This window comes from Formica exsecta, unplaced genomic scaffold (assembly GCF_003651465.1).
Source record: "Formica exsecta isolate Colony F162 unplaced genomic scaffold, ASM365146v1 scaffold117, whole genome shotgun sequence".
NCBI lineage: Eukaryota > Metazoa > Arthropoda > Insecta > Hymenoptera > Formicidae > Formica > Formica exsecta.
The window spans coordinates 200391-209365 of record NW_021848510.1 but is presented as its reverse complement, the minus strand read 5'-3'; the positions used below and the strand labels follow the sequence as shown (position 1 = coordinate 209365).

Here is an 8975-nt window from a genome sequence, read left to right as displayed (position 1 = left end):
AACCATGCAACTTTTGTCTGAAACATTTTTTGATATCTCACTTCGTTTCCGAAAAATATGCCCGCGTCACTATAAATGCCGCACCCTGTATATACATAATATATTATTTTATATTCTCTTCTCTATCTATTATATTCTATATATTAATAGATTATCTCTAATATTAATTAACGCTTGGATTCACTATTGTTCACTAGTTGTTCACCAGTGCATTGAAGCTGGCGCTCCGTTTCAGACGACGCCTTTCTCTAGATTTTCGACGCTCGAGCGCGCGGGATCGGGGTGGAATCGGTCGTTCGTTATGAACCGTCTCTACGAGCGGGGGTTTTCGTCGCAGTTTTCATCGGTACGTGCACTCCGACGAATCGAATTTAGCGAGCGTAGCGGGGAAACGTGTGGGCGTGCGAAAACAATTTCGAGAATTGATTTACGGTTGGCATGTGGTACACATAAGAGAATCAAGGGGTTGTCCGGCAACCTCGAAACTTGCGTTTCACACGGGGAAAACTTATTCACACCGTACTTTGCTTTTCTCCCTCTCCCTTTCTCCTTTCTCTCTTTCCATCTTCTTGTTGCTCTCTTTGAAAAATTTCTATGGAAGATTGGCTCTTCGTGTATTCCCGCGCAACGAGACGAGGAATTTTCATCGTTTATTCTCGCTTGATACGCGATCACCGGATGCTGCGTGTCTCTCGGCCCGCATCGTCGAGCATCCGTGACGTTTGCGATTTCATTACTATAGCGATTTGCGATGAAAATTTGCAATTTCAAATGCAATCGATTAGAAAATTCTGTTTAATCACAGTAATTACAAATCCCAATTGTAATTCTTGATCCAATTAAGCAATTACGCTTTGCAATATGTAGGCGATGCATATGCAATCGATGCGTATCAATTTCGAAACGCAGCTACGAAATAGGAATTGTCTAATTATCATGACTATCCTCTAATCCACGAATTTCGTTGGCCTGCATCGCACGAGCGCGAGCGAATGAATGCAATAAAACATTTTTTTCTTTTTTCTTTGTGAATCTTAGCTCTCCATTTTATTATTTATCAACGAACGCATGCCGTTCAAACAACGTAATTCTATAAATCGCATTCGTCGAGATAAGTTCTTTGCTATTAAAGATATACCGACACGGCCCGTTTAGCATAACTGTATTTTTTACGCGATATTTCCATGTATGCAGATTTAGCATAAGTTTACTTTTTTCTACGCTTTAATATTCCTCCAGGAAGTTCCAAGCTTCATGGCTGGCCGCTAAGAACCCGAGCTCGCGTAGGTTGGCATAATTTTTTAATTAAATTGACCATTGTTACTCTGCCGCTGTCAACCGAAAAATCTAAACAAATGCGAACAAACGTGAATTTTATTCGCTCTTACAAAACTTATTGTCATCCAATTGTGAACGAGAAAAAAACACATCCGGTATTTTAATCCACTCCGTGGACACTTAATTTCTGTTCGATCGGACACAATCCAGAATAGAATGTCAACAATATGATCGATTGTCCTGCTTGAGAAACGAGATAATTAGTGTAATTTTTTTACCGCAAGGAATCGAACTATATTTAGATCTAATCGACTCGTTACACTCTACCGAACTTGTGTAACGACGTCGTCTTCGCCGATTATGGTAACGTCGCGCGTCTACAGGAAGTTTGACGAAGTAGGGTAAACAGTATATATATCGCTAGCAATCAGTATAGTCGAGGGTGTGGAGACAAGTACAGGAAATTGTCTTCGTGTTATTACTTTACTTCATAAAACAGGAGAATTTCATTTCTCTTGAAAATTAAATTTCTTTCATCGATTTAAAATTTTCATTCTACTTTAATATTTTTACGTATAAGAAAAGGGAAACCTTAATAAATCTTCATTTACCGAATAATAATATCGGTTAGAATTCGAGGGTTCCCCTTATCGCGTGCCGTTTGTTTTATATCGAGTTCCATTCTTCGGGCGTTGAAACTTATTGCGGGTCGTTAGATCTACACGAAGCAGATGTCATTTCATTCCGTGGTGTTGGCGGCAGAAAAAAAAAATATCAGCTGCTTTTCATATATTGTATTTTCGAGTTTCATCGAACGAAAGCCGAGGGATGGTTAACAATTTTATAACGATTACGATATGTAATCGCATCGTCGTCGCGTTTTGTACTCTTACGAGAGATTCTCGATCCGGCGTATATTCTCGACGCAATAATTTATTTTACATCGCACTTGTGTGTGTGTGTGTGTGTTATGTGGAATTTACAAGCGCGATGAACTTAATACGCAATAGAACGCGATACAATGGACACCGCTGAATTAATTGCGCGCTAATGCGTTTGCATCTGACGGCAGAAAGGAGGGATGGTGAGGGGAGTTTTGAGTATTAATGCATGCATTTCGTTGTCGGTCTCTCGGATTTGCGTTCCATTATACGTTTTCGTTTGCACATCTCGATCGCGATAACGCGTAACATGTATGATTCTAATATAAACTGCTCTTTTCGTCGATATATATTTTTCAGCTGCGTATGAAATGTGCAAACTGAAATTTATCGCGCGAATTTCGTCAAATTCAGTCTTTCAAACAAATAATTTATTTTAATTTAATTTAATTTAATTTTTATTTCATTTTGTAGCGTGGCTTATTTCATTATTAACTAATTATTCGTATTTCAATATATACATGTATCTTTGCTTTATAAATTGAGAAAGTCTAGGGTACAATTAGAATGTGAAAAAAGTAGTCCGGATTTCCGGAAAAATTCCGGAGATATATGAAATTGTCCAATATGAGTGCGAACTATGGTGGAGATTCTCCAACGGTACGACAGTAATAGCATTTACATTTTGGATTATGCAAGCTGTTTCCGCAGTCCGGCTCGCGCGGATTATCACAGAGCTCGTGCGAGATATGAAAAAATGTTTTCAGAATATTGCGGTCCGCACGCACACACACATGTCTATATATCTGAGAATCGGAAAAGAGAGAGCAAGAGAGAGAGAGAGAGAGAGAGGGAAAATAAGAGACACACACAAAGTTATTCGCCGCGATATATCGTTATGGATATTTTATTATCCATCATTGACACTGATGGATTAAGATCTGCGGGCTATCTTTTTGGACGAAACGAGACGCCTCTCGGACAAGCTAGCTTTAATTTCTTTGACCTCGCGTGCGCGCCGCTGAAAAATGCGCGCGTGGAAATAAATTATGGATAGCGGAAAATAAATTACGCCGGGCGCATTACGATTGCCGCGAGTTCGCGACTCTGCTCTCTCTTTCTCTCTCTTTCCAGCCTTCCAATAAATACGGAGGCGGAATGCATCGGCGGGTGCGATACCACTAAGCACGTCGTCCGTTATAGTTACTTCTTGTTACACTCTCGTGCCCTGCTCTATCGCAGTAAATTCATTGGAACGTGCTATATGCCGAATGTTCTCTCTCTCTTTCGCTCACATATGGTACCTATTACGTCTGGCGTGCAATGGGGATTTACGCGATCGCGTTTATGCTTCTAGTGATATACACGAGGCTTTATCACTCTCTCCGGTAATTGACTTTACGATTATGCAAAAGGTATGAACCCCGCACATGAATTGTGCTCTATCGAATTCGCAGGAATTCATAAAGCTTGACGAAAAACGCATCATTATTCTTTGAAGCCGCGATTCGTTAAATCAAGGTAAATTTCTCGCGTTTTTTGTCGATTTTTTTTTTATTTTTAAAGTTAGATGATTTCATTGATGCGTGCAACCGTTCTATCTCTCGACTCGTTCTTCATATATTCATATATTCACAGAGTTTTACTCACATGAGACGATACAGTAGATATCTAGTATGTGTTTAATGTTGCTTTCAATAAATTTGTACAGTATAACTTGGCAAGTTTTTATGATGAAAAATCATTGTTTCGGTCCATAATTTGTTTGTAAAATTGTTCAAATTCGAGGGTACACGTAGTTAATCTTGCTGCAATTTCGGTGCGTACATTTTCAATATTTATATATAGATACACAATACGGATCTTTTTGTTTATACCGAAACAATGCAAATAATGCGTGTAGAACATTTTCAATTCTTCATTTTACACAGGATCGAGACCGTACGCAGTGTGCGATTGTCCTGAATTTGATTTATTATTTTATTCCATCTCTTTGCGCGCCTTCAACAAATTTACGCAACCGTAGACTATTAATTTGTTTATTTGCGCAGTTTTATTGATACATATGGTGATATTTCTCATGATAGAATGTCGATGATATGAAAAAAACAAAGAGAAACATATTGTTTGGTTAATAAAAATTTTTTTATCGAAACAATCGTGAATTATTTTCATGGAAAGAATATAATTCACTATTCTGGAAAACATAAAATACATATTGGCTCCGGGCGCAAAAACTTTTAGGTAAATTGGAATATTGCTGAACGAGATTTACCTTTTATCATTAATTTGCAGTTATGTATTGACATTCCTTTTAGCGCGTCCAAAAAATCAATTTTCGCGCAAATACATGTAAAAAAATTGCAAAAAGGTATCATCACTATCGTGCTTTTATCACGCTATTGTCTCACAAATATGGTTTAACAATGTAAAAATATTTCTTCACAATAAATTTACTATTTCATTGATTACACGAAGAAGGTTTATGCTTCTCGTAAGATTAATCTCTGGTTGCTAATCCCTCGAAGAGATCAGTTCAATGGCTGTTCAGTAATGAGATATATCGTTACCATGGTCACGTTGTTCCGTTCCGAAACGACCTTAGTGCGCGGGTCCCGGACTAGGAAATGACCGGAATGATCCGATCGTAAGATTTAATCTGTTAAGACAAAGAGCAGGAAAATAGAAAGATCGCGTCCCTAAAGTGGGGCAGTAGCATCGATGGTAGCCTCGAAGGCACAATAGCAATTACCAGAAAACGACGATCGTTCCTTGCGAACGGCCAGATAGCGTCGAATGGAATCGAATCTGCGGTAACGTTCCTAGGAGATTGGCTACTCCCCGCCGCAGAAGGGAGGATTACAGATCGATCTCGAGTGTCATCGAACGTAAGCTTTATCGATCTTGACGGCGCGTCAACCGGATATTGGATGGATAGGGATACGAGAGGCCTATAAAGCGGACGGATGGTCGGTCTTCGCGTGATCGCTCGCCGATCGTGCATATCGATTCGATCGTTCTCCGATACGTTTTGCGGCCTTTGGTACAGTTCCGATCGGCTAACGCGTCAGTTATCGCGTTTTCGAGACGTTAATTGTTCAATGATACAAGAGCTAAAAAAAATACAGGGTATTTTGAAAGCACCGGATGTATTTTTCGCTGCGGATTCTTCGATCGAGTCGTATAATCGGAATTGTCGAGAGTTACATCTTTCTCTTGGAATGGCGTTCGGAATTTTATCCTGATCGGCTTTGTTGCGTCAGAACGGGATATTGAAGTATAAGAAATGCATCATAGATTGGATTTTTATCGATAGGATGTGATAGAGTGGTCGAAAGTAGAACACACGCGAGAGCGGAATCATTTGTTCGGCGAATTGTAGGAATCGATGCGAGCGTAAATACGATTGTAATATATTGATAAGAGATATGACAGCAACTATTGATACATCATGCAAATACTCGAAACAACCGATCTACAGTCTGATGAAAATATAATCGAATATAAAGGATATTTCTCCGTTCAACTCTTTCGTTTTTTTTTTCGAAGCAGAAATCTCTTCAGAACGCTTTAAAGTAGCAAAAATATTTAATATTTAATTAATAGAGAGAAAGTTATTTTTGTCTAATATTCTCGGATTATTAGTATTAATTATTACCTACACATTGTGCAGGAGCGTAAAATAATGTGGCATATATTTCACATTGTTCGCGGGTTTTTCTACAAAGAACTATCCTTTCGCCAACTGTAATATTTCGCGCTACGCACGGTCAGCTCTTCCGGAGAAAATATCCCCTTTATTTTCCCAATTTCGTCGGACAGCTTGATCGAAATTGGAGGTCATGAAAATCTCCGTCAGCCATGTCCGCCCCAGTAGAAGTAAAACAAGTATAAAATGTCGGAGACGATAACAGAGAGAGAAAAAGAGATAGAGCGGCGCGTTACAAAGTTATTTTCAAGTTTTCCTCACCGTCGTACGGTGCCGATGTTTTTTGTCGACTTTTAACCTCCGGTCGGATATTACGACGAAAACTGCCGGACACGTATCGCAGAAATTGTCGCGAATCATCCGTAAAAATTAGTATCGCAATCAACTATTAGATATCAAAACCGTACGCGTATCCAGTCACGATTCAGAAAATCTCGTTTGACTCCTGAAAAGCTTTATCGCTCTTTTATAATGCTCCAACATTGCAGGAAACATAAATAATATTCGAAACACGGATATATAGAAATGTATAGGATACGTGTCTCGTTACGAATAATAGTGGAATATATGTGAATGTGGGAGATATGACAGAGTTTTATATGCCGGCTGAAAACATTGAATTTATGATAATTTCAATTGTGCCTTAAATGCGAAAGACAAGTATAACGCGTATTGTTTGTCACGCGCACCCATTTATCACGTTCCGTAAAAATATATATCGCCACTCATTCGTAAAGATATTTTTTACATCTCTCATATCGTTTATTTAATAATTGTATAAGATTTATAAGCTAAAATTAAAATTCAAAAGAATACAAAATTTAGAGGATATTAACAGTATTAGCTTTTACTACTTCATTCTTTATAGATTTAAGAGGTAAGTTTAAATATATGCCGTCTGCTTGAATTGCGTCTACGTTGTGTACACATAAGTGTTTATTTTTTAATTTTCATCTAAGTTAATGAAAGTATCCCATGATTTACTTTTCATTACGATGAAAGTCCGATGAAAGTCGCCCCGGCGGTCGATGTCGAGTAACTTCAAAGTCGGGTTCTGAAAGTGCACTTTCCAGGCGTGCTCGCGGGTATATAAAAAAAAGAAGGTAAGAAAGTCGTCGTGCGTAGTACGTAATATCATATCGAGGTAATAGGTTATACCACGTTTGTGTTTGAAATATCGAGCAGAATCAGACGCGACACGCGTAATATCGTTATTGGTATTCAATGTCGGCTGCGTCCTATCCAATCTGACTAGCTGTGTTTCACGATAAATTGCATTTGCGGCTCGAGGGGTAGCTTTTGGTGGGATTTTCCGCTCGATAAACAAAACGAAAGGGAATATTACTTTTCGTCGCGTACAATACATATATCCTGACCATCAATTAGCCTATTCTGTTGGTTTTCTATATTTTGCGAACCCCAGATGCATATCTCTTACATACACGCACCATCTATCTATTTTCTAGAAAAGTCATATTATAAAAAATATTATATATATGGAAATACAGATATTTTTATATAGTTAAATTTATTTGAGAAAAAAAAGTACAATTTTATATATATTTATTCTGTGTAATTAATTATAACTAATCTGTAATTGAAAAATTATATATGAATATTGATCATTATTAAATTGCATTGTTTAATTGAGTAATGAATAAGTTGTACGAATTTTATGTCAATTTCGCGTAGAATTAAAATAGTCATTTATTATTTAATGATCTTCTGGATATAAGGGAATTTTATTTCGGATCTGGAAATACAAGCACATTTTATACCTGAACCGTGGGAAAGTGGTCTTAAAACATCCTCATAAATTCTCTTTAAACTTTTATTCTCGTGCAATTGGGGCGAACGGTGTTAGCAGTAATTCAGAGTTTGCGTACTCATGGTGTATTAGAAATAGAAAGTAGACAATTTTATAAAGTTAACTGAAGAGAGTCGAGAGGATGTTGTCGGGGCATGATATGGCGAAAGTGAAAAGTTGTGTTGCCAGCGGATGAATTTTCTTCCGAAGACGTATCACGGCGGTTTTGCTCCGTTATTGCGCAAACGTTATACCGAGTTGTCAAATGTCACGGGTCCGATGATTTTTCCGAGGGTCAAGTAAGGATGACATCGTGAAAAGAAAAAAAAAAAACTCGCGATCTTTATGTGCGGAGCCGGAGGTCTCCGCCGTAAAAGTTAAAGAGAGAAATAGAGCGAAAAGATGCACGCTGGAGTGACGGACGAGAACAATCTCGTAAGGGCATGAAGAGATGCCGGTGGAAGGCAAAGAAGAACGATCCCAGTTCGTGCCATAAAAGAGAGCGGCGAAAAGGGTTGGATGGATCTCTTTTCGAGGGTGTACTGAACCTTTCATAAGGCGAGAGAAACGCGAGGATATCCCGGTAGGAAAGGTCAATACTTTGGCGAGCGAGTATCGGTCACTAAAAGGAAAGAAGGTCCCTAACGAATACGTGTCGCAAACTACCTGCGAAGTTCATGACGATTGAAGGTGGCATTCGAGTTCTTTTTATGACTTTTGAAAAAAACTTTTATTTTTATTCGAAATACTACCGTGTATTTTGTAATATTATTTCTTTATCCATTTATCTAGATTCAAATATAATTTATTGTAACTTGCAAGTTACAGAGAATCAAACATAAGTCCAAAAGAATATTTTTTTTTATTGTTGGAAAGACCGATACAATCATTTCTCGAAGTATGGATCTATCGAACTTGTTCTCTCGACAGAGATTTGACAGCAGTGAACGTCACGTTTCCTTTAGATATTTGTCGCTCACGAGCAAGCTCAATGTTTTGCATCGCGCTGCCATAAAATTCTACGATTTTCCGCGCACGTTTGCCTCTCCGCTCTTTGCACGAAAGGGCAAAAAAGTAAGGTATAGTCGACGCAAAAACCGCTTTCGGGCGGTCAATTGACGCCGTTTCCAAAATTCGATACCCGAACGATTGCCAGGCGATTGTCGCTCCTCTGGAATGGAACACGCTTGACGCGAATGTGCGCGTCCATTGAATATATACTCGTCGCTTATGCGATTCTTTCTCATATCGGCGAGAAAAGGCAACTATTTATTACCCACCGTTCCCGAATTTAAGAGCG

General features: G+C 38.5%; 1 protein-coding gene across 2 annotated transcripts in view; it reads right to left on the bottom strand.

Moving 5' to 3' along the window:
- LOC115240492 overlaps positions 1–8975 on the bottom strand; it is a 183723-nt gene that overhangs the window by 8490 nt on the left and 166258 nt on the right. The window lies entirely within an intron of this gene.